Here is a 26361-nt window from a genome sequence, read left to right as displayed (position 1 = left end):
TGAATTGGAGAGACCAAAAGCAATGCAGTTAGATGTCTAGATGCATCTGATAAAGTAGGCTGTCACCCAGGAAATCTTATACCTTTCTGAAGGGGTTAGTCTGTAGGGTGCTACCATGCCCTGCCTTCTTTCCAGCAGTTATGAATAGAATCCATGAGCAACCCTGCTTCAAGAAGTGGCTGCTAGACACAGTCGATTGTGCATGCTCCGTATGCAGTTTCAAATTTTAGGACTTGAATATGTCTAAACAAAGTATTTCTTTTCCACTGTCAAAGGCACTTGTTCTTGCTGAAAATGAAAGATACACTGGTATAAGTTAGCATTGGACTGGGGTGGGTTCAAGATAACCATGCAGTCCTGGGATTGGGACCAACAATCAGATGAATATTGGTCCCAGCCCTGCCACTGCTCAGGAGTCTTGCATTGGCTCCATTGTGCAAAGGCTGGGACTGAGCTGACTGTCAGTTTCAGTGCCCACATCGCACCAGTGTCTTGATCTGACTCCAGCACTATGCCAGGACCAGAACTCAAAGCTCAATTCTTCTCATTTATGGCTGCATAAACTGTGCTAGCCTCAGTTACTACTTCTGTATACAGGGCTCTCACATAAGGTGAATAAGAGACTCTTAAGCAGATTGAAAAAGGGAGTTTGGACAGGTAATTAGAGGAAATTTTATTTTCTTACTTTGTAAAGTTATTTTAAAATTGCTTCAATTGCTAATTCGTTGGCCCAGGCTGCAAGGAAAACAAGATGTCATAGGATTAGATCAGTAGATTCGTCTATGCCACAGTGAAAAAAAAAAGAAGAATCATGCTTGTTTCAAAAACAAACAAACACACAGACATTTTTTAACAGTAGCTTATTTGTTGCTGGACAGTCACAGACAAAAACATGCTGAGTGTGTGTCTATGTGAAATGGAGTCCAATTTACAAAGAACGTCTTTACAAGAGAAATATGCAGCACTCTGTACTTTCCTTTCTAGAAAGATAGATTCATAGAGTTAATCGGAAAAGACACTGTTAGACTAGAAGTTTTGACCTCTTGCATACTCTAGGCCAGGGGCATTAAACTCACGTTGTGCTCTAGGCTGGGCTGGATCCAGCCTAGGGCACAAGGGAGTGGTGGCAGCAACAGCTCTAGCTCTGACTTAAAGTACGCTGTAACAGCAGTGGCTGCAGCTCCAGCTGCAGCACTGGGCATGCCAAAGGGTGGTGGCTGGGGAGATGGGCTGCAGCAGTGGTGACAGGCAACACACCCAGATGGTGACTGGGACTATGTCAGTCCTCATTTGCCTTCCTGTCACTATGTCCACCATGGGCTAGGGACCTTCAATTCTGTGGCCATGTCCCTAATTTCCAGTGGCCTGCCAGTTGTTCTGTAGGCTGAATATATTGGCTTCATGGGTCAAATCCAGCATGTGGTCCATGACACCTCTGCAATAGGTCATTACAAATTGCCAATTCAGGACTTGTGAATGGCTAAGATAAAATTTATGGTGGGGAAGAGAGATTTTATAGCTCAGTAGTCTCAAGTTTAGCTCCTAATATTGAAGTAAATAATAAAAAATAATCAATGGAATTATACATGTGTAAAATGGATTTGAGGCACATCAGAACTGAGCTTTTATTTCCTTTTTATAAGAGGGCGCGTCTAGACATTCATAAATGTGCAGTGCCTACTGAGCATTAAATTTAACATTTGTATAATCAAGTATTAAATAAATGCTCAGTAGACTGCTGTACTATACATTAACACAATCTTACACTTTTTGTGTGACGCTTAATGCTCAGGAGATGAATACTACTGCGCATTAGAGTATCAGCACAGTTTTTGCCATGCATCGCATGTAGATGTGCCCAGGGATACACAGTCCACTAGGTGCTTATCATCCTTCCTGAGAAAAGCTTTTAAATTAATCAGAGAAGGCTTGACCCAGTGTTAATGAGGGCAATGGGAATATTCTCAGCAGCTTCATTCAGTAACAGACTATGAAAGAATCCCAATAGCTATGCTGTCTCTCTGTGCAACCAACTTGTTTGTCAGAAGTATCTTTTTCATAAAATAGAACAATTATTTTCCTGTTTAAAAGAAATGCTGAAATGCAACTGAGAGCTCTGAAACTATGCCTGTCATTTTTTTATTAGTAAAATAATTGTTTTGATTGTTTTTACTCCCTATATTTGCTTACAGTTTACAATACCTTTTTCTGCTCTGTAGGGTTCTCTGATTGTGCATTTGATATCTATCACATCCTTTTGATCTGTATGTCACTGCCATATTAGAATATTTGCTTTCCCTGGGAACAAGCCGTATTTCTTTTTCATCAAGTGATTGGCAGTTTTGAGTGTCCGGTATTGTACACTTAGCACTTCTCAATGCCACTCACATATAGCACCTCAGTTTTTAACTCTGATCAGCTGTCAATAGAAACAGTTTTCTTATTACAGACTGTTATTGTTTTCCTTTCGTCAATTTTATCAACATTTGCTTCTGCAAACCAGTGACTATTGATACTTTTCTTTACCTGCAATCTGGCAAAGCTGTCCAGCACATTGAGAAACAAAACTATGGTTTTTGTTTCAATCTACTCATCTGAACAAAACCAAGTCTCTTCACAGCTGTTCATGCTTGCTCCATAATCCTCTTGGTCCTTAAGCAGAACTTGAAATCACTGAGAATATGAACGTAGCCTTTGGGCATATACATAGCCAGCTGCCTGTTTTTTAATTCGGTTCCAGTGTGTCAGCAAGTGGCTGTAACTCCCCTAGATCAGTCAGTCATGGGTCAATCCCTAATTCTTCAATCTTAAGCAATCAAATCACAGCTCTAAATAATTCATTTAGAGCAGGGGTCAACAGTGTTTTCTGGTGGGAGGGCCGGAATAACCCAGCTCAGATAGGAGATAGGAGGCTGTAGGATCCAGCTGTTGCTTCTTCGTGCCACCCAGCTCTGGTGGGGCACAGCAAAAGATGCCTATCTGCTGGAGCACTTATTGCTCAACTGTAGTGTGTCACAAAGAGAGACCCTCTCTGCCAAAGCCCCAGGTGCCTGATTGTGGCGCAGAGTAGGGATCCCCCCCGCTGAATGTTACCAAAAGCATTGCTTCATAGGTGGATCCAAATGTTCATTTTGTATTGATTTTGAGGAACCAATGATCTCTGAAGACTAGTTTTGAAACTGGACTTCTACATTCTAATGGATTGCAGGGAAAAGAAAAAAAAATGCACATCCAATTTGACCAGATATAATCACATACTTATAAAAGTACATTTTCTTGTTTGTGCATTAATACATGACTTAATATAGTGATATTTAAATATATATGTTGCAAATACATGGACATTCCAGCTTGAAAATCAAATACAGTTACATTCTGGATTTATCATAGAATTATAGAAAACTAGGGTGGGAAGGGACCTCAGGAGGTCATCTAGTCCAACTCCTTGCTCAAAGCAGAGCCATCCCCAACTAGATCATTCCAGCCAGGGCTTTGCTGGGCCAGGTCTTAAAAATCTCCAAAGATAAAATCACTGGGTAACTCATTTCAGTGGTTCACCACCCTCCTAGTGAGAAAGTTTTTCCATAATAGACAACCTAAACTTCCCTTGCTGCAAGTTGAGACCATTGCTCCTTGACTTAATTTTATTTACTGAAAGGGCACTTTATTTTCAAATAGTGTGCAGTCTGTGCTAATAACTGCTGCAAATTAGACTGCTTTGAAGTTATGTTCTGAATGGCTGGTCACTCTATATTCAGTGTTTTATTTGTTGATAAACTATAATTGGCATATTAAAAAAAACAAAATGTAAAGGAGGAATTTATAACTTTAGCTGATAGCATATTAATGTCTTGGTACTAATTTTGTATTTAATCATATCTATTTCAGCTAATTTAAGCTATTATGTATCTATATATTTGTTTAAATCCTGACATCATTTAGAAATTCATATTTTGATGCCACTTGGAATGACATCAAAGCTGCATAAAATGCAAATGTCTGGCAAAAGTGTAAATGAATATTAGTCTCTATCTAAAGAGATGCTGTATCTACTACAGATGTTTGCATCTGAGAATCTGTTTAGACCCTCAAAGGCTGAGCCTCCCTTGCTTTCAAAATCATTTGGTTAATTTAACTTAAAAAAACAAGTTGCATCTGTTGACAGAGTATTCATGTTAGTGGTAAAGTGTTCAGGCACCTTTAAAATTGCATGCTTGGTGCAAACTTTTATTTGACTGTGATGATGTTTACACTTTGGGGATGTGTAAAACAAACTTTCCCTTCTTGTTTGTTATTTTGATTTAAATAAGGAAGAAAAAAAGTGTTTATATAAAGACCTAGGCCCAAGTACTTTTTTAATATTAAAAAAAAAAAAACCGTAGAGTATTAGAAGCATAGTAAGCCTGACAATGACAAAAAGGAGCCCCATTTTCCCCTTTATTGGTCCCAGAGCAGACCCTCAGAATTTAAATAAATTTGAGTTCTTTGTTGTTGATCCACAGTCTGATCATTCACTTACTGGAAGTAATATATATTTGACCTTCAATTTAATGACAGCAGGGTTAGGCCCTAAAAGATAAAACACTAAGTAAAGGCAAGATTCTGGTTATCTTACATTCAGCAGGCTCTTTGGCTGCTTATACACATGCTCGTTGGCATTCTAATTAGAATGCATTGGAGCAGACTCTATTAATCCTAATTAGAATGATTAATCCTAATTAATCCTAATTAGAACATTGCAGTGTAACCACCGTTACACATGAATTATGCCCCTATGTGTTTAAAAATGGCCATGGGGTGCCTTAACTAAACCTTATTAAATGAGGTCTAGATAAAATGTTCCAGAGCCATTTTAAGATGCATCGGAATTTATGCATGGGGGTTTAATACATGTGATGCTGATAGTGGCTGCCCAAGAACCTGTCTAATTAAAATACCATCTCCTTCCCTCCCCCTCCAAGCAGGTTTATAGGCAGCCTTTCTTCCAACAAACTCATTGTGACTAGATGGATACATATACATGTGCATTTTACTGCATAGTAGACTAATTAGCTCTGCAGAAAGCATCAGCATCTACACATGCGCTGGTGTTAGGGTGCAGTAAATTAATTAACTCCGCCATTTTAGATAGTACTATGTTATGGTAGAATACTCATATACACTAAAACACATGTATAGACAGTGACAGAGACTGGCTGGGTTGTGAAGGTGTTAAAGTGCGGGGCCTGTGCTTGTTGTTAGCACTGTAACACCCTTGTGTCCTGGCCAGCCTCCCCATAGCTTGACACCACTACCTGGAGCCCCGGGCTGATCCCCTCTACCTCCTGCCTGCCTGGGTCTGCTCTGCATCAGCTTAAAGTGATCTTGTCCGGCATGCACATTTAAATGGTGCACCCAGGAACAGCTGACTCTGGTGCAAACTGTGCTGGAATTTATTTCTTCACCATAATAACATATGTAGATGCACCCACTGTAAAGTTGCTCAGGGGACTAGGTTCCAACGTCTCTTAATGATCTAATGACTTTATTACTGAACTGAAATTAACTAAAGCATGTATTCTGTAATCGTAGATCTATTCGTATTGCAACATATATTTTGTGATCCTACCTCCTCCAGTTTCTTTTTTCCTGCTTTTAACTTTTGCCAGTTTCAGATGAAGCTAGGTTATAGATCTAAGATAAGGATACCACATATATTTTACTTCTGTAGGGAGTAAATGGATCTTTGTGCTACTGAATGAAAAAAATAGGTAGAAGAAACAGCTTGATTTATGAAATCCACTACAGTTACCATGAAAGTGCTTGACTAATTCTTTCTGTGTATGCATGTGGAGGAGTTGGAACTATAAATAAGTTATTTCTGATTTGAGGAGAAAGAAGTGAGGGAGTACGTCACTCATTCTCTGCTCTGATCCTGTAAGTATTTATACATGTTACGTTTAACACGTGAGAACCTTTGTTAGTCTAAGCCCCATTTTTTGCAAATTCTCGTGTACACACGAGGATTAGTTCAATCAATATTCTTCAAGTTAAGTGTATATATAAGCATTTGTGAGATCAGGGACTCTGTTTGTAAGCAGGAAAAAACCAGTACATTCACTGCAGCAGCAAACCACTCTACCCTGTCTTCAAAATCTGGGTAATCCTAGGCCAGTTTCAGCCCTGTGGAATTATACTTGGGATGGATATTAGTTCTATTGATGTACCTTTCTCATTGAATGGAACAAAGCAACCCCTAGGACCTTGAGATACTGCATAGATTTTTTGGCCTACAAATATGCAAGCAACCTATGTTAAGTGTGTTTTCTTTTATTGAGGTAAACATGTTAAAAACTTTTTTTTATGAATAAATATCATCCACAGAGTCTCAGTTTGTACTTAGAAACCTTTTCTGCTTTGTTTAACTTTCCCTCTCCTTTTGTGGCTAGACATGTACCTGTGAACACTGGTGGGCTGCCACAATGAGAAAAGCTTTTAAGAAAATGAGTTTTGACATTCCTTTCCTTAAGATGATCCCTTGTTTTTCAATTACCCCTTCCTGACTTGAGGTTTCTTGAGGTAACTGTGAGCCTGTTCCCAGACTGGCAGCCAGGTGGCAGCAGTGCCCTATCACAAGAGCTCTAATACCCTTTTCTCTGACATCAAGTGTTAATGCAATTGACCAATCAGTGCTAAGATGATGGGAGGTAATTGGGTAATTGTATTTTACTGATCACAAGCAGAGAAAAGGAGGAAAAAAGGGAGAAAGGGAGAGATAGGAAGAGGGGAAAAGGGAAAAGCAAAGCCAGAAAGACTGGCCCCCGGGACCTTTGCAAATCCTGAGGTGCCAATGTAAAGGTGGGGGTGAGAGAGAGAGAGTGCGCACAAAGCTACTCACAGCAGCAGCTGTCTGGAACTGGATTTATACATGCATATATACTGGAAGTGTTCAAGCTGAAGCTGATGGCAGGGAGGAAAGGTTTCTGCCGTGCAAAGGGCTGTGCTTTTCTGGGATGAAATTAAGGACTGAAAGAAGCTGCTGTGCTCCTGGGAATGTTTCATCTTGGAGGGGGCGGGAGTCAAGGGGGAAGGTAACTGGCATGTGGAAGAAGATGGGAACCTAAGTCTCTGCTGCGCGGAAGGGAAATCCAACTTGTAGATCTGAAATATACCAGGCTGAGCTTGGACATGAGATCGGAACTGCAATTGTAAGAGAGGGGGAGGACAAGGGAGGCAGAGATTGGAGGGCTTTTCTCTCCCTCCTTCCCTCCCTCCCTCTCCCACTCTCCCCCTCTCCCCAAAGAAGAAATAGAAGAAGTTTATCTATCTTGCTGCTGCTGGATCTTTATTGCTGCTGGACAAAAGATGGAGAGGAATCTGAAATGAAGAGCAAGGGGAGCCTGGTGCTTATGAAATTCACAACTAGGAGAACAAATCACACCCCCCCAGGGTACTTTTGTGCCCCATAGGGGGAATTTTTAACATCAGAAAGATCTGTGAAGTGTGGGGGCAAAGGCAAAAGTGGGTGTTAAAAACACCCGTCCCAAGTGTTTAAATAAAATAAAAAGGGAATGGATTTATTCTTGAAAGCTGGTAGGAACCTTGATTTTTTTTCATCCCTGCTTCCCATTAAATGTGAGATTATGAAAATGCAAAGGAGTTGGAGGGAAAGCAAAAGGATATAACGTGGAGTTTGAAGAGAGGAGATGGTGATGATGCTGTGGATGCTGACTTCTCACTGAAATCAAAAATCCAATTGCGCACTGGGTTGTGATTGGAAATCTAATCAGATCTTTGGAGAGGGGGAAAAGAGAGACTGAAAAGTTTATTGTTTTAATATTAAAAAATCCAAATGTGAGAGAAGACTCTTTGGTAAAGGTATGTATGTATGTGGGTGGGGGGGAAGGAATAGGGAAAATGGAAGAATGGGAAACCCCGATCTAACGTGGAGACACATGGATTGGATAATTGATAGTGCAGCAGAGAAGGGGGAAGAAGAAAATTGCCTAGCAAGACCTGGATCTTAACAGTCACAACAAAATTACATTAAATGAAAATAGTCTTGCTTCAGATAGAGGGTTGTTCTTTTTTTTTTTTTTTTATGAAATAAATATATCCCCCTCTGCCTTCCAGAGAAAAACTAAATCATTTGCAATGGAGAACAGAGGAGCCAAAAGGCAGAAAACCTCAGAAAAGGGGAACTAAGCAAAGGATCCTCACTGGAATGAAAAGTTTCAGAAAGGAAAAGGACCATTCTTTTGCTGGTGGGGGGGTTAATGCTTATTTATTTTTTAAAGAAAAATAATCCCCCAAAGATGACAAGCACTGAATACTATGGCTACGACAATTTTAAACAGAAAAGTTAAAACACCACGGAGGTAAAGGGAGTCAGGGAAGGATTGGAGCCTATGTGGACTGAAATTGATGGAAAATTGCAGTTGGATATTTCTTTTTTCTTTCCTTTTTATAATTTTGGTTTTGCTGCTGAAATGAAATAGTTTTCCCACCCACACCAGCTGCATTTTTTTTTTTTTTACATTTATTTTGTTAACCAGTCGGATTTCTATCTGGATAGTCTTCTGAGTATACAGTAAGTGCTTTTTCTCTATTACTATTCTTGTTATTATTATTATAATTTATTCTTGAAAAAGGCAGTGCATCCTTCTTTCTTCTACCCTTCCCCTTACTCCCTTCCCTGAGTGTTTGTCCTCCCTTCTTCTTTCACAAAATCTGCTTGAGTTACAAGATTTAATTTCTAGCTCATGGAGGGAGGAATATAACTAAAGCCTCACATCAGATCAAATGTTATGGTTAGTAAAAATCAAACCTTGATAGGATGTTGCAGATGCCTGCATGCCTGGCACGACAGCATTTATAAATGTTCACTAGCAAAGAAATCTCCTAAGAAAGCCTCTGCAGTGTGTGATGCTGTGCTGCTTGATTGCCCAAACTGTATCAGGACTGCAAGTTACATGGTACAAAAGGAGTTTGATGCACATAAAATTTCCCTTCAACACCTGGAAATTGAAAGGATCCTGTTTAAATTCTGTTACTCAGTCTGACACTGTGGATCAACATGGTGTAATAACATGAAAATATGATAATAAGGTGAGCAGGTGAAGGATAAATTTTGGAGAGGGAAGGAAAAGAAGATGATGTTGAGTCAGTTCAGAGAGAAATGTTACATTTTGCACTCAGTGACTAAGGGTGGTTTTTGGCAAAGAGGGGGTGGGTGGCCTTCTACCAAAGGACAGTTTAGAAAGCTGCTTTACTTGCCACAGATTTACTCCAGATCTCATAGGCAATTTGCTGTGGTTTTGTGGTAAATCCTCCTAGTTCTCATAGGACGTTAATAGCAGTTGCAGGAGAATTGCAATTGATAGACTTTGTGACATTATGTAATAACAATAGTAACAGTAATACTAGTAATAATTATTATAATTTATAATAATAATTCTTATTGATAATAATAGTAATGCCAAGCCTTTGGTAGGGTTTGGCTGATGAGGAGTGATGTGCAGGTGATGGACCAGTATCTAGTAAGTACATCTGTCCTTGCCTACAGAAACGAGGTGAGAGGAATATAGGGTGGATAACATGGTGTTTAAAATAAATAGAGATTCTTGCGTTTTAGAGAGGACCCAGTGCCATTTTTCTCCTCTCTTGTCCGCTAGTATGGCTGCTTACTTAATCTATAAGCTTTTTCTCTCCCTTCAGACCTTGGCTTCTGTGTGTAGAGGCTCCAAGTACAGGTACTTAATAGACTGAATTTCGGGGAGGGCATGCACATAACTTGATACACCATTGTGTAGATGAGAATATTTTTGTTATGCAATAAGCACAACAAGGTTTACCACTTTTTTTTTCCCCTCTGAGAGGGAAAATTTACCAGTTGATTAGCTCTTGATCTGGGCTCCTGACTCTCTCTGTTTTCCCCTTTCTGACAGTCTTTCTGAAGATTCCTGTTTCAGAGAACCCAAGCATGAATCAGAGCTACAAGGTGTCTGGACAGGACAGATAAATACATGTTAAACAAACACACACTCTAATTACCTGATCATAACCATTTGAGTCTAATGGGCCTTATGGAAATTCAAGCTTCTGCCTTTTAAAAGTATCCAATGGACTTCAATTCAGAGGTCATGGCCCTTCAGTGCTGGCAACTTGAAGGTAATAAATGATCTAGGGCCCAATCCTGTTCCCAGAAAAGTCCATGGGAATTTTTGTTTTCCCACAGGCGTAGCATTCGGCCCTTCATTTGGTCTACTGAGATTAAAACAAGAAGCAAGAAGGCACAATTATATCCCTTACAGACAGGTCTATTCTTATCCTTCTTATAATTCCTTAACTAAGTCAGCACAGTGTGCAATGCTTTCAGACTCATTTATTTTTCTGGACACGTGTTTCCTGTTGGGACACTGAGTGGGCAATAAGTTTGTCAGCCCCTCAGAATAATTATACAACTTACCTCAGTCTCCTCCCTCCTACCCATGAGTACCTGCATATTTTATCCAAATTCTTTGCTTTATTGTGGGATAAACTTACATTAGCAGTTGCAGTAATAGAGCAGCTAAATTTATGTCAAGCTGCTACTCAGTAATTATTGAAGGAGAGAGAAGCTGGCCAAGGAAAACACATCTTGAAGCTTTTCATTGGATTGCTTCAGAAGTGAATGCATAAACAGAGGACCTGTAGGTAAAGTCAGGCTATCTTTTAACAAAAGGAAGCTACATAGGTGTGTTATTCATTTCTACAATACATTTATATTAAGGAAGTACTGGGGAAAAATTTACTCACAAAGCTGGGCTGAAATAGGCAAATCTTGTCAACTTTAGAAATCTAGGGATGTGTCTGCTTCTTAAAAGGCAACAGTTTCACACTTCAATGAATCACTCAGTACAGTAGCCAAAGACACATGAAGCAGCCTGGAATTAACTGTTTCAGGCTTGGAAGGGAGTTGCCATGCACATAATATTTGCATTCAAATATTTTTGCATTCAGACAACTGCAAAGAAGTTGTGGGCACAAAACAAATGGCTAAAATATGAGTGGTGATCTTAGAAAACAAACTTAGATGCAGAGTGTTGTTTTATAGTAACCTGAGCGGACATGAAGCCTCATTTTCTATTTCTATTACTCATGGCAAAACACAGGTGCAATGTGCAGCAGCATATGATAATCCTGCAAACAGTCTTCTTTTTCAAGATTTGGTTGAACTATTCCATAATTACCCAAGACAGCTAGGAAATGTGGCCATAGAGTGCGAACAATGAGCCACTATAGATATAGGAAAATGCCAAATGCCAGTGCAGAAGAAAATCAGATTGCTGTGCTTGAAAGTCCTATTTTGTTGTCATTGTTGGGGGATTGGAGCATTGGATCAAAGGTTACTTAATCTAAAACCACAACCTGTTTATGTAATCTGAAAGTTAGTGATGCAAAGGTTATTGCTAATCTAAAATTTAGGTAGTATCCATCTTTTTACACTTAAGAAATATCTTTCACTGATTTACACTGGGCACCACATTATTTTTTTTGTTCAAGTTGTCTCTGTGTCAGTGTATCTAGCACTATAATTTTGGTGGCAACGGCCAACAGAAAAAGAACCTGGTAAAGTCAACACTAGTGATACATAGCTATATACAATCTTGTAGTTTAATAGTCCAATGTCACGTGAGGGCTGTTAAAGATATTTGTAAAGATACTAAGATTGCTTCATTACAGAGAGAATTTAACATGAAATTATGTGTAATTCTTGCAACTGGTACAGCATTCAGTACTATGAAAACGGAAGTGTCCTTTTGGGGGTGAGGTAGTCAACAAGATTTTTTTTTCTTTTTTCTTTTATTTAAATGATGGGGAATTTGCAGTGATGGAAAGTATCAGCTAACAACGATGGAGACTGAAATCTCTACTCTGTTCAATAAAAAAAATATGCTTGAGGTATCTGCAATGCAAGCTTCCTTTTAGCTTCACCAAGGTGCCTCCACTTTGGCATACAGAGAATCTTTAATTTATATTTGATTTTCAGAAAGTTATGAGGAAGGGATCCTGTGGTATGGACTCCTGCCCACAAAGACATGGCATTTAGATCGACTAACTCATTTCTAGAGCAGCCAAATAGTTGTGAGGCTGTAAGTCTCTGGATCACTGCTAGCCTATAGTCTAATCCCACATATCCTCATCCATGCCAGTAGACCCATGAAAGTAAACAACTCCTGCTCATTTAGAGATCTCATTTCATGATCTTGCCCATGTGAGTAATTTTGGCAAGATCTGTCCCATAAACTGGATCTAACCCTTTAATGTAGTTGCATCAGCAAGTAACTTCTCTTGAAAACTGTCACTGGGAGGAGGGTTTCCCTCTCATCCTTCCCATTTTCACTGTTGTGGTAAAGGACAGGACAGAAGATTTGATGCCTTGGCTTCTTGTTTTCATGACAGGTCTGCAAGTTCTATTCAGTGTTTGGAAAAAGAAAGAAAAGGTTCCATACTTCCCCACATTCCCAGAACCATTAGTTCCCTCTCCTTTAGAAAGAAGTTTATTTGTAAAATCTTCATTTGTATGTAGCATAAATGCATGTATGTATGTGTTTAGGAGGGTGATGGTGACAGTGTCCGTTTTAATTGCAAGTGAACAACCTGTGATCTCTCTGGAAGAATTAAAACAAAGGGGCAGCAGAAATGTTCTTCTATCCATTAAAGAGAACAGCCAAAGTCAGTCGCGCACGCACACACAACAAAGAGAGAGAGAGGATTTACATTTGGTATCCAAGGAAGCAAGAGCAGAATCCTGCAGGGTTTTCTGTTCATTGTTTAAATGTTGCCATAGCAATATCTTAGGGCACAGGTTACATGTTTTTCGTTTCTCTTGTTGAGCTTCTCCTCCCCCATCTCCTTTTGATTCACTGAGGAACAAGAAATATTCTCATCGAACTTTGCACAAGAATAGGAAAAAGTGTTAGATGGCTGCATTGTCCATTCATGTTCAACTGAGCCTCTATTTCCTCTCCCACCTCCCCCCTGCTTCTTAATATATTGGAGATCTAATTAGGAGACAACTATTGGGTAGAAGTAGAGGGTGAGGCACTTGCCCTTAAGACATTTAGCATATTGCAATATTTTGTGTAGTGGAGATATGTTAATTGGATAGCTTTAGGCAAATGGTGTGTAGCAGTCACTGACAATTAAAAAGAACAATGAATTTGCCAGGACTGAATCCATTCCTATAATCACTGAGTGGATTAAATTGCTCTGTAGGCATATACAAGGATAGCTGTACATTTAGACACAAACAGAACTCTTGAGAACTCCTTACATATGGTTTTCCTAAAGCAAGGGCACCACTAATCCTTCCTGTTTGAAAAAGGAAAAGAAAAAAACAGAATTGGATTGCTAAGCATATAAGCAAAGTCCCCCTTGCATGGGCTGCAAAGCATATACTGTTACGCCAGGAGTGTATGTATGCTACGTAGCAATGAAACCAGTGCACGAGAAGACAACGGAGGGGGAAGCAATTTTGACCTTGCATATAATTAATTAAACCCAACCAGGGAGAATTGTTGCAAATTACATTCAAGCAATATGCATTTGTCTCAACAGGCAGCAGAGATTCAGAGCACTGGACATGTCCTTTGTGTGCAAGGAATCTCCTCTTGGTTATTTTGCAGGAGCAGGATCCATACAGCCTAGTGCAATAGAATAATTCTCAGAAACAAGGATATGTTTTCTTGTCATGCTCACATGGGCAATTTAATGTGAAATTGACTTCCTGAGAGCCTTGGTAGTTGTACTTTTTCCTGACTATATGTAGGTAAAAATGATTGTTGGCTGCTTGGAGGGTCAGGCCCAATTCTGAGAGCCAATAGTATTAATTTTTAAAGGTATTTAGTGTAGTTCAGGTCTGCTGCACATTTTCAGCATTTCCATGTCAATAAGCATTGGGCACATGCTAGATGTTAGATAGAAAATAAAATCAGGTGCTTTTGTAGTGTTGGTGAAACAGAATACAGTCATCTGCCTATCAACAAGATAAGTATAGCCTTTGAAGTGACAGTACAGGCTTCCTCACGCTAGCTGTCAGAGTGCCTTGGTCATGACCCTAAGGACAGGATCACCTTTAGGGATGGGAATGGGATTAATTCGGTTCACTTAACTTGAAAATTCCTTGACACATTTGAAATGACCAATAAGCTTGCTGTAAATCAATTTGTTCCGTATATACTATACTGACTAGCCATCAGACCATTTAAAAAATCAGATGCTCCTGACCTGAGTGGAATTTAAACCTGTGACCTAGAGACTGCATTTTCTACCTTAAAATCGTCTGCCAGACCTACACAGTTATTCTTTATACGATTTATTCTACTCAATAACACTGTAGAGACACCTCATGATTTTAGTTCCTGCCAAAAACTATTTTACATAGTAGATTTGCATTCCTATAGATATAAAAATGTATGCTGCAAATTTGTAGAGCTATATTTGTGTGTGCATATATATATGAATACAATGTATCCACATTTATAGCTTTACAAAAAAGTGTGCGCCAATTCATATATATCAATGTATTTTTTATATATCGACCTACAAGTGTCCAACGTAAATTACTGCTGAAATGGTAGGTTGGCTATTCAGTGTTATTAATTGAAATAAAGTCATACAAATAATGAAATATGAATGTTCTTTTGATTTTACCTGGCAGTGCCCACTTACTAATTCTGTTAATGCAGCACTCTAGCTGCAGGACTCTTACATTGTAACATCTCACAGGAACCAAATGATTTCAATGTATTTCTTTATATTACTCAGTTCACTTCTGCCCCCTCACCCTGCAGTGAGAATCTCTGAACCCAATTCTGGTACTACTAACATTAGTGGGAGCTTTCTCAATGGCTGCAGTCAGGGTAGGATCAAATCTAGTGTACTGCTTTTTGGGTTTTTTCCCTTCCTCCCCAGATATGAAGTACCAAGCCTTTTTAAAAGCTAAAAATGTCAAAATGACATACTGTATGGCTCAAAGTGTAGTTCCTCTCTCTTTCTCTCTATATATATTTGACAAATATCCTAGGTGTCCTTAGAAACTCTTGATAGCATCCCAGGCACTTAGAAAGCAGAAAAAAATACTTCTGTCCTTGTTATGTAGTGTTTGTGATTAGAGGTAGGTCACCAACTCATTTTCTACTGTTAGAGAAGCATAGGCTGTATTCACATGAGACAGAGAAATACATTCATCTCTCTTTTTTTTTTTTTTTAATAAATACTTCAGACTTTTAGGTTAAAATTCTCAAAAGAACCTAAAGACATTAGGTTGGCCAATCCTTTCTATGTGCACTGTGCATTGTTACTGATCTGAAATAATTAGTGTATTTAGATTTTGTTTTAAATTCACCTCTTAAAGACTACAAAGAGGATTTGGAAAGTGAAATAATCATGGTGGGGGGGTGGGGGGGAGAGGGAGAAAACAGTTTACCTGATGGGTTATGGTTTTCTCTCGTTGCATGAGAGTTTAAAGTGGAAAGTGAAAAAATATATTCTATAAACTTATTTGCCAAAGGGCATACATGATGTGATAAAGCTCCTTCCTAGCTTTCTTTTTACATGACTTTACTCTGCATATAGTGCTGTTTGTGATCCCTTATTTGAAAGTCAGGTTTTTCTACAAGTGATTATATATTATTTGTCTGGAAGCAGACTTTTATTTACACTACGTCATTTGGAGATATGAGATTAATTTCAACTGCGATTGTCCACTGCATAACTGGGAAGGAAATCTGCCAATGCATCCTTACTTCAGATGCAGGTCAAAATTTTGCAGAAGCCCATGGTAGTTTTTCCTACATGTGGTTCATAGAATCAGGACCATATTTTATTTCTTTTTTTTGACTGTGCAGAACTTGGAAAACATGGAAATAACCTTCAAATAATGTTTTTGTTGATTTTTTTCACTAATGTAAATTTGATATTGACTTGAGACTGCTGATGCAGGGGCTGCTGGGAGACTGAAGCCCTCTCTGTGCTAACAATAGTCCAGGAAATTGTACTGGTGTTGGTATGTTATAACATACCAAATCCAACCAGGAACAAGATATGGAATTCTATAAGCATCTGTTTAGAATGTGGGATAATAATGACTATGTTTTATGAGGGACTTTAATTTGGGGACTTTAATTTGGAGGTTTCATGCTGCCAGTAATAAAACATAATTAGAATTTAAATAATTATAGAAATAATGAGTTTCAAATACAAAAGGATGAGGTACCTATAAATAAATTTATAAATAAAGATAAGTAAATTAACCCTTTGGAATAGGAAGTGGTCACTGCTGAAACCCCAATAAATTGAACCTGATAAGACTGAATATAGACTAACAAAGGAAAAGCTGCATATAGCTGCATTTTGAAGCTGCATTGTTCTTAAAAAGCATTAATTTCTAAAAGCTAAGCATGTTATGAGTAGAATATATTGGATGGAAAAATTATAGATGAAGAATGTTGAAAGAAATTGGAGGTTCCTTAAGAAGAATGTATTAGATGGACAAACAGCCAAAATTAAGAAAGAGGACAAAAAGATCATATTGGGTAAATAGTAAAAAGGAAGTGTGTGCATGCGTACACACATGTGTGAAAGTATTAGATGTATACACGTACACACATATAAACACACCTAGCCATCTAGAATATGGAAACAAGGGAAAATATATAGTAATCAGTATCACTTTAAAAGTTTTGACAGATAGACAATTGATAAGGGAAGCCAGCAGCATTATGGAAAAATAATATTTGGAAAGGCTAAGAACAGCAAGATGGAGGGTTTTTTTTTAAAGTAATAAATAAAGGGAATCCTGATGCTGTTAGAAGCCTGGTATACATGAAGATAATACATTTTATAAGAAAGCTGCAGAAAAGATAGGAATGTTCAGTAAATACTTCATATTTGGAACAAAGCAGGATAATAAACACTTAGCACATGGGATTGATTTACCATATTTTCTTGCATCAACATTATTCAGTATTATTTATCTATGATTTTAGACATTGTAAAAAATCACTACCAATAACATTTATTAATTATACAAAGACTGGTAGATTTAAAAATAATGACAGGTTAATAAAAGAGAGTGAACTTTGTTTTTCAAACAAAATGGCCAATGAAATGTCCTAAAACATTACTTAAGAGCAAGTCACTCAGGCCATACCTAGAGAGTAAAGGATTTATCTTGGGAAAACAAGGAATCTGAAATGATGTAGGAAACATAAGGCTCAAGGTGAACTCCCAGTAAAAGATTCTTACAAAAGATCTAATATGATTCTTGGCTTTATAAACATGGAACTACTGACAAGACAGATGATTTTGCCTATATACGTGGCATTAGCTAGATTCCTACTGGAATACTATGTTGAAAAAAATGGGAGTGGGTGGAGAAAAGATAAAAAGAAATAAAGGTTGAAAATGTTTCATAGTGAGAGACTTAAGCAGATCAATCTGTTCAGCTTTTCAAAAGTAAGACTGAGAGGTGACTAAATCAGTGGCTAAATGATTTTTTGGGGGGGTGGGGGGATGAAATGGGGGTGGAGAACTGGTTCTGTTGGGTATTGGGGTGGAGAGCAAGTTCCAGCAGAGAAAGGAAGAACCACTGGCTAGAATCTGAAGTCAGACAAATTCAAAATAGAAAGTAGGCACAACTTCCTAATAGCAATAGTGATTAATCAGTGAAACAAACTACTAATGGAGGTGCTAGTTTCTCTTTTCTCTCCATGTCCTCTAAGTCTGACTGGATATATTCAGGGAAGAAGACTTCATCCAAATACAAATTATTGAGCTTGTTGTAGGGATACCTGGGTGAGATTATATGGCTTGTTGCTGTACAAAATGTCAGACAACATTATTTAAATGTCTCTTTTGGTATTAGATTAAGAAACTATATATAGAAGAGATACATCCTAGTTATTAGTGGTTAACAGTTTTCTACTCCTGACTAATATGTCTCATTGCTGTGAAGGAGACAATCTTGTTGGTTGAAGGGGGTCTTTAAGAGGAGGTGGGGGTCTTTAAGAGGAGGCTAGACGAACACCTTGCTGACCCCAGTACTTTTTCCTGCCATGGCAGGGGGTCGGGCTTGATGATCTGCTCAGGTCCCTTCCGACCCTAACTACTATGAAACTAAGGGTGAGTTTAATGTCCAATCAAGTACCAGGTATTACTGGAAGAGATTACTAGCAAAGGACGATTACTCCAAAATTCTTCCTGGTTAGAACAAAAAATTGTTCTTTTGAATTTTAAACTTAATCAAAGCTGAAATATTTTAAATAGATGCTTTGATTTCAATAAAGTTCATACAGGTCCCAGATCAGGCAGGGGTTTAACAGTACTCACCTGCCCAGTTGCTTGGCAGCCAACCTGTTGAGTTATTGAGGAGACAAGGCTCCTAGCTCCTGAGAAGTCCTGTGACAAACTAATGGAAAGCTAAAACCACAAGGGCTATGGACTGAAGTTACACATAACCTGGTTTAAATGATCAGAAACTGGTTTAAACCTGTAACAGAACATAAACCAGTGCACATAAACCAGTTTCAAAATGGCTGAAACCAGTTTGAGATAAACCTGGTTGAATGTAGTATCAGACTTAACTGATTGAGCTTAAACCGGTTTATAGAACTTCTGTCCCAGACCTCTTCCTGGATTAAGTTAAACCACAGTCCCCCACCATCCTCTGCTCTGCAGCCCTGGACAGGGCTGTGCTCTCTGCTCCCTAGTCAGAACAGGGGCGGGCAGGGGTGAGGACATGGCCAGATGCCAGCCCCTCTAAGGTGAAGGGGGCAGGGAAGAGGTTCATTCCCCCCTCCCTCCCATGTCCCACCAGCATGGACCTGCCAGGCATTTCTCTGCTTGCTGCTTCAGTGGCAGGGGTGTGGCCAGCCCCAGCAGTAGCCTCAAATGAACTGATCAGGAAGGGGGTTTAATTCCCTCCTTCCTGTACCACTGGCATGGACCTGAGCCAGGGTCTGCCTGGGGTTCCCCCCTTGCTGTAGCAGCAGCAGGGGCAGGGCATAGCCAGATGCTGGCTGGCGTAGCCCCTGAGACAGAAGGGGCAGGGTGGGGGTTTATTCCCCCTTCTGCCCCTTCTGTCCGTGGGTACTGAAGCTAGGGTGTGCCCGCCCTGACTGCTGCTACCACCAATTGCTCCCTGTAGAGGGTGAGCAGCAAGATAAGCCCTCTCCTTGCCCGCTCCTCCAGATGCCAGAGGGAGGGGGGACATAAACCCCATCCCTGCCCCTCACCTCAGGGGGCCATGCTGGCTGGCCTCTGGCCATGCCCCCACCCCTGCCACTGATGGCAGAATCCTCTCTTCCTCCTCTCCCACCCATGACGGGGGCAGAACCCTTTCTCATGGTGTCCCCGGAGCACAAGCCTCTTCCTGGTGGGGGTCTGCACTGGGTTGGAAAGAGCTGTCACAGGCTGCATGGGATGAGCAGCAGCACCAAGGCTTGGAGGGGTGGCCATAGCCCCTCAAGCTTCCCCTAGTGCTACTGCTACTTGCCCTGCACAGTCTGCGGCAACTGTACCTCCCTCCCCACTCCTGCCCCCAGTGCAGCCCCCTGCCGGAAAGAGGCTTGTGCTCCCCTCAGGCAGCCAGATGCCAGCCAGCATGACCCCTTACTTGAGGAGGCATGGAGGAGAGTTATTTTCCCCCTCCCTGTGCTGTCTGGTGGAAGAGGCAGGGAGGGAGCTTATCCTGCTGCTCGCGCTGCTCAGGGAGCAATCAGCAGTGGTGGCAGTAGGGGTGGGCAGACCCAAGCTTTGCTCCTGATGGGGCAGAGTGGGAAATAAACCCCCTCCCTTGCCCTTCTGCCTCAGGGGTATTTCAGGTGGTGTCTGGCCATGCTTCTGCCCCTGAAACTGAAGTGGTGAGGGTGCCAGGCAGACCCTGATCCAGGTCTGTGCTGGTGGGACAGGGAGGGGGGAATTAAATCCCCTCCCTGGCCAGTTCACTTGACACTACTGATGGGGCTGGCCACACTCCCCCCCCCCATCCCCATCCCCAGCACAGCTTCCCTGCAGCTGAGGGTGCACTCTAGCGCCCCCTGGCTTCTAGCCTTAGCCACTACAAGCATGTGCCTGCATTTCCTGAATGTCTATTCACTTGCAAATTGGTTCAACCTAGGCAGATTAGACTAATCTGCGAAGATTTAATCAATTCAGGCTCTGGCTTTTTGATGTTCATTCCTAGCCAAGGTCTCCATTGTCTCTGTATCTAGGGTTACCAAGTTCCTGGCTCTGAAGTGGGCTACTTAGTAAGCTAATAGGAAGACAGGAGGCTGGAAAACAGGGGGTCTGCCAACTAACAGGCTGCCCTACAGTAGGGGTCATGTTTTCTTTCACAGAGAAGTTAAACCTGTTGGTGTTTTAGTCCAATTGGGGCGGGGGGGGGGGTGTGTGAAACATTTAATTCCTCTCTGAAATGTAAGTATCTTTCTCTACCCACCTCTGCTTTTTACATATATGCCACTAAATAATTATGGAAAGACCTATCGTTCTTCCTGTGGATATATTTGGCTCTTATTATCATAGTACCCAAATGGCTCTCATATTGTAAGGCTAGAAGTAAAAAAAACAACAACCTATATTTCATTCTTCCTTCAGAGCCTCTAAGAGAAATATCCTGGCTGATTCATGAAAGTGAGCTTTATATCTTTGTGAAGAAATTACTGAGGGAAATCTTAAAGTCCTGAGTTTCATATTTAGTAGTATTTTTTTTCTCTTTGGGGATGGAGTGAGTTCCATACCTAAGGTCCAGCTTCTGTATAATGTCTGTCTCCCAAATTCAAGTGCCTTCGTGTTCCAGCTGAATGTAGTTGTCATAGGAAATCCTGGTCATGGAGAGAGACGTTCTCTGAGGTATCCAGGGATAGTCCTTTGGATCTAACTGTATTCAGTCATTATTGACTATCAGTTGTGAGCACATTCCATATCCTGAGTCTGTATCCTGGAAGTTTAAGAAAATTTCACCTAATTAAAATTTCCAAGTGGCTTTCTTTGCCTGTGATGTTATTGTAGTATCTGAATAAATGAAGGCATATTCTAAAATGGTAGATCTAAACATTGTTGGTTTTACTTTTTCTGTCTCATTCCTGTGTTTCCTTTTTTTGTCACCCACTATCTGTGCAGTATAAATCAACCTTAATTATCAATTTAATGAAAACGTAAACAATGTTTTTTCTGATACTAAATCTAATTGTCTCCTCATTACTGTTCTTTAGACAGTCAGTGAATGAGATAATGGGATATATTCTAGCAATGTAGCTTCATGAGGTACGGTTTGGAGCTGGTTTGTCAAGGCATTAAAAAGAGAACTAAAACTTTAGCAAGCCCAATTCTTCACTGTTTTGTGCCTTTTATCATCATTTACAACTAAGCAGTGTGGAGATCAAGCACAAACAAATTCAAGGGGCATGTCTACATGCATACAACATGCATTTCCTTTTGCTAATTCACATTCAATTTAGTACCTTTGTGAGGTACTAGAAAAGGGTGCATTAGCCTACTTTAATGCACATCAGCAAAAGTGCATAGTGTTTTTTTGTGATGCTCCAATGTGCATTAAAATAGGCTAATGCATATTAAAGTGCATGTGTAGATGTGATCACTCAGTACTGCTGCAATCATATACAAGGGAGTAGAAAATTGAGTCCTCTGAAAGGGAATTGGATCCCCCCCCCCCCCCCCCGGAGTTATTCCAGGGACCTCTGAGAGCCTATTGGTCTTGTATTGGTCTTGGCAAAACTAGGAATATTTCAAAATAGAACAATCTGAATATAACAATCTGATTAGAGAAAAGGCCATACTTCCAGCAAAGTTATGACCATGACAGATTAAACTATTTCACCACCAAAGTAATCTGGTGATTTAGAAATTCTACACTTACTTTTTCTTGAGTTGTTTTGTTGTGTACTTCTTCCTTCTTTCTCAAAATCCTGCCACATCATTCTCAGGCATATTGTTTTCGTGTAAATTTTCAAATATTTCCTTTACTGTTTTGGAACAATCTCACACTTGTATGAACTAGGGGAAGGATGGATTAGAGCAGGAGTGGCTAACCTGGATCATGTATACTATAAGTAGCCCATGCTGCTGCTGTCTGTGGCATGCAAAGGCTGCTGGAAGTGAAGGAGAAATGGTTGAGGGCAAGGATAGGAGATGGTTTGGAGAAAGACTGTCTGTGCAAAGGTGAGGGGAAGACCAACACAGGATCTTCCCTGCCCCGATGACCTGCTCCACTGGAAGAGCTGGGCAGGAACTGTTCTGTACTGCCTAGCCAGAGGGACTGCATGCAAGACACACCCCATGGTGCAAGACACAGCCTCTGCCACCCATCTGGAGGGACTGGGTGCAGGGCATGAGCCATGCTGCCCAGTTAGATGGGGCTGGGTATACAACATCACCCATGCTGCCCAGACAAAGGGACCAGGTGCAGGACAACTACAGCAGCAGCTGGGGTACATATCCTCTAGGAAAAGGTAAGACTGACCACTCTTCTTTCCTCTTTATGCTCTCTGGTGTTCTGCACCCTCCCCACCACAAAGCATGAGGAGTGAAAAACTTATTCCCTCTCTGACCTGACCCAGCCCACCTCTCAGGCCAGAAATTGTACATCTGCAGCAAGGTCTAAGTCCAGGGAGACCAGATTAAGGCCAACCCTGTTACCACTGGTGATGTGTGCGGGGTGCACACAGGGGCACATGCATCCCCTGAGCTTGGCAGTGCACCCCCTGCAAAAAGGCACCACTGACACTGCTGGCAGTGCCTGCGAGCAGTCATCACTCACCATCCCTGCCACTGTCAACACCCCTGGCGGCATCCGCAGCAGTCCCTGATTGCTGCTGGCCAGCGGCGCTGCTGCTGGCAGTGTCTGTAGGTGGTCGCCGACAGTCGGTCAGCGCTCGCCATTCCCCCACCCCCACCGCCAACAGCGCTGTAGCCGCCTGTGAGAGCTCACTGCTTGCCACCACCATGCTCCCACTACTGACAGCACCACCACCACCTGCGGGAGCTCACTGTACCCCCCAGCCTTCAAAGGCCCGAAGCATTCATGCCTATAACTGCCCCCTGCCAAGCCCTCTGTGGGAGGTGCCACCAGTAATGTGGCAGGGCAACCCTTACGCAGCCCCACATGGCCCAATGCTTCCCCACACTGAGTCTACCATCCAGGGTGCCCTCATTAACACCCAGACCCATGGTTCTGATATCACTGCCCTACAAGACATCCTGAGACCAGGATAGTATGGGGTGGCATTGCCTTAGAATAAGCCCTCAAGGACACTACATCCCACTGCCACATGGAATCCCCTGGACACAGACAGTGTTACCCAGCTAGGTCCTTAGGGTGCAATGGGGGCAATCCCATTAAGAGAATTCCTGCTGAAGGTGTTGCCTAGTGAGGGGATGGACAGGCTGCTTCAGGAGACCCCAGTGACTCTACAGACAGCTTCTGGCCTGTATTTGCCCAAGGATACAAGTTGCCCTGTCACTGTCATGGCCTCTGAAGGTGCCACTTCATGAGGCCCTGCAGATGCCAGATTGCTGCTTCATCCCCACGCCTTGTTCGTTCTGTCCCATGGGAAGTGTGGGCCCTGGAGCTGGTCACCGGTCACATTGCAACCCACCACTGAAAGTATCCTTAAGTGCCTTAGCCAAGGCTGCCTTAGATGCCTCAACCAAGGCTAGAGGGTAAATATACCTGTTACAGCTGTGGCAATAAAATAATAAAGTCAGTCCTGGTGATAAGGGGCATTGAGACTTCTGCACCAAAGATCCCATGCAGAACTAGTGCACAGCAGTGGTTCTCCACACTTCTGTATAATGTTTAAAAAAAATCCTTTGACTTTATTTTTCTTTTTCATTCTAACCCCCAAGTGATGCAAAACGATAGAATAGGGCTGGCCAGCCTGTAGCATGTGAGGTACCAGTCTGAGTCCTAGATGCTCAGTAAAGGTGGCACTGGAGGGAAAGCAGTGGGGTTCAAGCTTCTGGCTGCGTAGGGTAGTGAGGTGGCGGAACACTTCTGTGAGAGGAGGTTAAAATTTCCCCAGCCCTGCAGCTGCTACCAAATTAAATATTTCTGATCCTTGCTTGCCATATAAATTTGCAGTTTGCAGGGCTGTGGAAGTGCCAAACAGGTTGGCAACTGCTGATCTATTATAGCCTGCTTCTTGGCAGGGTAAGTTAGCCTGTAAGAGCTCCATGTGGTCACGTCTAGCCTACATTCAATACCAATGCTAACTCATTTAACCTAAGTAACTCTACACTTCATTGTCATCTGCAGTTGTAGGTATATCCTAAAATACTATAGTGTATCTTCAAGGTTTGTAGCTGTACCACACAAAGGAATACTGAATGTCCACATGGGGCATAAGAGACAGGTAGTTAATGTGCTGTAAATTCACACCTTACCTAACTCCTCACTGATTTCACAAGTACAAAAGCCCTAAATCTTTGTAGCCAAGGAGCTCTGTGTGCTTAAGTGCCATGGGTGACTATAATTTTTGTTGTCTCAGAAAGTCCTCTTGATCTAGGATTTTTCCAATTTCATTTTTATTCCCATACCTGACACCCTATAATCGATCATTTAACTGTAGGTTTAATTTATTTTTTTGTCATTTCATGTAGTTTTCCTTTCCATTGGCATCCATCCTTCTGTTCTAGATAGTTTGTTTTCTTCCATTTCTTATATTGTAAATTGAGTTGAGAAATGATGTATTTGTTGCTAAAACTTTGTTTCATTGTTGTCAGTTTTAATTACCAATTGTCAGTGAAGTTTTTGGTTGTAGCCGTGTTGGTCTAAGAACATAGGCCAGGTTCTTTGGGTAGATGTGATATCTTTTATTAGACCAACTGAGTAGTTGGAAAAAAACTAGCCAGTTGTCAGTGAAAAATTTGACTGTCAGAAAAATAAAGTCCTAGCCTGATGGCAGAGACTCAGGCGTGCCATTTCCCCTCCCCCATCTCAGCTTCCCACACTAGATAGCTATCTAACTACTTCTCAGAACCATTTAGCCATTTGGGGAGCAGCCAAGTGAATGAAGCTGCATCCAAAATGAATTCAATTTGATGACTGACAAAGCTAACTTTGGTTGTCCCAGACCTAAGTTGCTTTCTGAGTGAAGAGTTGTCTGTGATGCCCCTTTTCTGGTCAACATGATATAGAGTGATAAAAATATCTTTTCTAAAGCAGGGGGCATTTTATGGTAGAGATGTCCCAAAGAACCCTTGAGAGATGGTAGCTTGGTAGCCCATAGATGCCTTATGCAGCGCTTCAACAGGATGACCATAGGATTTTGATATAAAATATTATTTTTGTTTTTGACTGTATTATTCTTTATTGTGCTTTTCTCTGCTCATCTCACTAGTGGCAGAAGTAAAAGATATGTGCATTTCTGTTCACCATATTGTTTCTCTTACTGGCTACCAGTGTTGCAAAAGTAAGTAATTCAACTGATTCCCACACCCATGTGGTGCCCCATTGATTTTGAAGGGACTTTGCAAGTGTTTAAGTGTCTACCAAACTGGACTTCATAGGAGAAGGGCCTTGTGTACAACTGTTTCTAACAGTTTTCATCTTACTTAAAAGAAAACTTTGACTTCTCTTCTACATCTTGGAAATGCTAAATATCTTTAAGGAAAAATAAACCACTGTAATTTCATTGCGTGTGTGTGGATGTGTGCAATAAAATATGCAGATAAATTATAGAAAAGAAAAAAGAAGAGAGTTTCATGTTTTTTATGGAAAACTAGGTGCATTTTTTGTAACCTGCTCCTAAAAGCTGCCAGTGGGGCTACTCCTACAGGTAAACTTAACCGTTAACATTATGTGTGTGACAGATCTTGTGGGGAGAGCCCAGACAGGAAGGAAGGAATCACTCATGTTAATCCAGCAAGAAATCATACATGTTAATGGTGGTGGTTAATAATAGTATCAGCACGACTGGTGAAAAAAATAGTTCAAATGTCCTGTCAAATGTCCAGCTTCTCTTAGAACAGGATCATTGTAGTTCTTCCTGAATGAACCACAGTGGGGGACAGATAAGACAGAAAATAACTGCTCTGATACCAAATTAGCAGAGATGTGGTAGAAGGAATAAAGACTCTCTTAATCATATTTCCATCCTTTCTGAAGTTGCCTATCAAGAAAGCTTTTGCATTATCCAGAAATCCAAAACACATCAGTATTTGACTGCACAGATATAAAATATCTGGCTTCAGCTCAAGTTTATTAAGCTACTACTTTCCTTCATAGGAGAATATGGAAATATTGAGGTTAAAAACAATATGAATGCACATACTTATTTTTAACAAAGCCTTTTCAGAGGCAATATATACCAACTA

General features: G+C 40.8%; 1 protein-coding gene across 3 annotated transcripts in view; it reads left to right on the top strand.

Moving 5' to 3' along the window:
- LRRC4C (leucine rich repeat containing 4C) overlaps positions 1 to 26361 on the top strand; it is a 539855-nt gene that overhangs the window by 396795 nt on the left and 116699 nt on the right. For 2 of the 3 annotated variants that reach the window (XM_019477200.2, XM_019477199.2), the window contains exons 1-2: positions 6731 to 7857; positions 8113 to 8569. The exons of the other annotated variant lie outside the window; for it this stretch is intronic. The gene's annotated coding sequence lies outside the window, so the exon portion shown is untranslated. Of the gene's footprint in view, positions 1 to 6730; positions 7858 to 8112; positions 8570 to 26361 lie in introns of those variants that run through there. 3 annotated transcript variants of the gene reach the window in all.

Source organism: Alligator mississippiensis, chromosome 2 (genome assembly GCF_030867095.1).
Source record: "Alligator mississippiensis isolate rAllMis1 chromosome 2, rAllMis1, whole genome shotgun sequence".
Taxonomy (NCBI): domain Eukaryota; kingdom Metazoa; phylum Chordata; order Crocodylia; family Alligatoridae; genus Alligator; species Alligator mississippiensis.
Note: the sequence above shows the minus strand (reverse complement) of the source record. Positions and strands in the feature narration are given on the sequence as shown.